Source organism: Taudactylus pleione, unplaced genomic scaffold (assembly GCF_031769625.1).
Source record: "Taudactylus pleione unplaced genomic scaffold, aTauple2 ptg001666l, whole genome shotgun sequence".
NCBI lineage: Eukaryota > Metazoa > Chordata > Amphibia > Anura > Myobatrachidae > Taudactylus > Taudactylus pleione.
The window spans coordinates 580001-582500 of NW_028286063.1; the positions used below are offsets into that span (position 1 = coordinate 580001).

The window sequence follows — 2500 nt, forward strand, 5'->3', positions numbered from 1 at the left end:
TGTACTTGGATGGGAGACTACCTAGGAATCCCAGGTTCTGTAGGTAATTTTATACTGCCATAACATTCTTTTCTATTACATTTTACATTTAATTTTTTCAACTTATAAATGAATTTACTTGGGTAAAGAAGTAAAAGAGGTCTAAAGTTAATGTTTTTGAGCACCTACAGCCAAACCACACTGGACATGCCCAATCTCGTCTGATCTTGGAAGCTATGCAGTGTTGGGCCTGGTTAGTACTTGGATGGGAGACCACCTGGGAATACCAGCTGCAGTAGGTAATTTTATACTGCCATAACATTCTTTTCTATTACATTTTACATTTAATTTTTTCAACTTATCAATGAATTTACTTGAGTTAAGAAGTAATAGAGGTCTAAAGTTAATGCTTTTGAGCACCTACAGCCAAACCACACTGGACATGCCCAATCTCGTCTGATCTTGGAAGCTATGCAGTGTTGGGACTGGTTAGTACTTGGATGGGAGACTACCTAGGAATCCCAGGTGCTGTAGGTAATTTTATACTGCCATAACATTCTTTTCTATTACGTTTTACATTTAATTTTTTCAAATTATCAATGAATTTACTTGTGTTAAGAAGTAAAAGCGGTCTAAATTTAACACTTTTGAGCACCTACATCCAAACCACAGTGGACATGCCCAATCTCGTCTGATCTTGGAAGCTATGCAGTGTTGGGCCTGGTTAGTACTTGGATGGGAGACCACCTGGGAATACCTGGAGCTGTAGGTAATTTTATACTGCCATAACATTATTTTCTATTACATTTTACATTTAAGTTTTTCAACTTATCAATGAATTTACTTGAGTTAAGAAGTAAAAGAGGTCTAAAGTTAAGGGTTTTGGGCACCTACAGCCAAACCACACTGGACATGCCCAATCTCGTCTGATCTTGGAAGCTATGCAGTGTTGGGCCTTGTTAGTACTTGGATGGGAAACCACCTGGGAATACCAGGTGCTGTAGGTAATTTTATACTGCCATAACATTCTTTTCTATTACATTTTACATTTCATTTTTCAACTTATCATTGAATTTACTTGAGTTAAGAAGTAAAAGAGGTCTAAAGTTAATGTGTTTGAGCACCTACAGCCAAACCACACTGGACATGCCCAATCTCGTCTGATCTTGGAAGCTATGCAGTGTTGGGCCTCATTTGTACTTGGATGGGAGACAACCTGCGAATACCAGGTGCTGTAGGTAATTTTAGACAACCAAAACATTCTTTTCTATTACATTTACTTTTCATTTTTTCAAATTATCAATGAATTTACTTGAGTTAAGAAGTAAAAGAGGTCTAAAGTTAATGTTTTTGAGCACCTACAGCCAAACCACACTGGACATGCCCAATCTCGTCTGATCTTGGAAGCTATGCAGTGTTGGACCTGGTTAGTACTTGGATGGGAGACCACCTGGGAATCCCAGGTGCTGTAGTTAATTTTATACTGCCATAACAGTCTTTTCTATTACATTTTACATTTAATTTTTTCAACTTATCAATGAATTTACTTGAGTTAAGAAGTAAAAGAGGTCTAAAGTTAAGATTTCTAGCACCTATATCCAAACCACACTGGACATGCCCAATCTCGTCTGATCTTGGAAGCTATGCAGTGTTGGGCCTGGTTAGTACTTGGATGGGAGACCACCTGGGAATACCTGGTGCTGTAGGTAATTTTATATAGCCATAACATTCTTTTCTATTACATTTTACATTACATTTTTTCAACTTAGCAATGAATTTACTTGAGTTAAGAAGTAAAAGACGTCTAAAGTTAATATTTTTCAGCACCTATAGCCAAACCACACTGGACATGGCCAATATCATTTGATATTGAAGCTGTGCAGTGTTGGGCATGGTCAGTACTTGGATGGGAGACCACCTGGGAATACCAGGTGCTATAGGTAATTTTATACTGCCATAACATTCTTTTCTATTACATTTTACATTTAATTTTTTCAACTTATCAATGAATTTACTTGAGTTAAGAAGTAAAATATGTCTAAAGTTAAGGCTTTTAGCACCTACAGCCAAACCACACTGGACATGCCCAATCTCGTCTGATCTTGGAAGCTATGCAGTGTTGGGCCTGGTTAGTACTTGGATGGGAGACCACCTGGGAATACCAGGTGCTGTAGGTAATTTTATATAGCCATAACATTCTTTTCTATAACATTTTACATTTCATTTTTTCAACTTAGCAATGAATTTACTTGAGTTAAGAAGTAAAAGAGGTCTAAAGTTAATATTCTTCAGCACCTATAGCCAAACCACACTGGACATGGCCAATGTCGTTTGATCTTGGAAGCTATGCAGTGTTGGGAATGGTCAGTACTTGGATGGGAGACCACCTGGGAAAACCAGGTGCAGTAGGTAATTTTATACTGCCATAACATTCTTTTCTATTACATTTTACATTTAATTTTTTCAACTTATCAATGAATTTACTTGAGTTAAGAAGTAATAGAGGTCTAAAGTTAATGTT

The 2500-nt window shown here is 37.0% G+C and overlaps 1 non-coding gene and 8 pseudogenes across 1 annotated transcript; all 9 read left to right on the top strand.

The window, feature by feature from the left end:
* The window catches only part of LOC148441715 (5S ribosomal RNA), a 119-nt pseudogene extending 73 nt beyond the window's left edge, over positions 1–46 (top strand).
* A 116-nt stretch (positions 47–162) lies between these two features.
* LOC148441716 (5S ribosomal RNA) lies at positions 163–281 on the top strand (annotated as a pseudogene).
* A 116-nt stretch (positions 282–397) lies between these two features.
* Positions 398–516, top strand: LOC148441717 (5S ribosomal RNA; annotated as a pseudogene).
* A 116-nt stretch (positions 517–632) lies between these two features.
* On the top strand, positions 633–751 carry LOC148441718 (5S ribosomal RNA; annotated as a pseudogene).
* A 116-nt stretch (positions 752–867) lies between these two features.
* LOC148441719 (5S ribosomal RNA) lies at positions 868–986 on the top strand (annotated as a pseudogene).
* Positions 987–1101: 115 nt separating this feature from the next.
* On the top strand, positions 1102–1220 carry LOC148441720 (5S ribosomal RNA; annotated as a pseudogene).
* A 115-nt stretch (positions 1221–1335) lies between these two features.
* Positions 1336–1454, top strand: LOC148441721 (5S ribosomal RNA; annotated as a pseudogene).
* A 115-nt stretch (positions 1455–1569) lies between these two features.
* On the top strand, positions 1570–1688 carry LOC148441722 (5S ribosomal RNA; annotated as a pseudogene).
* A 349-nt stretch (positions 1689–2037) lies between these two features.
* LOC148441723 (5S ribosomal RNA) lies at positions 2038–2156 on the top strand. The gene has a single exon (XR_015876051.1). It is a non-coding gene; the product is annotated as a 5S ribosomal RNA (ribosomal RNA).
* Positions 2157–2500: the final 344 nt, after the last annotated feature.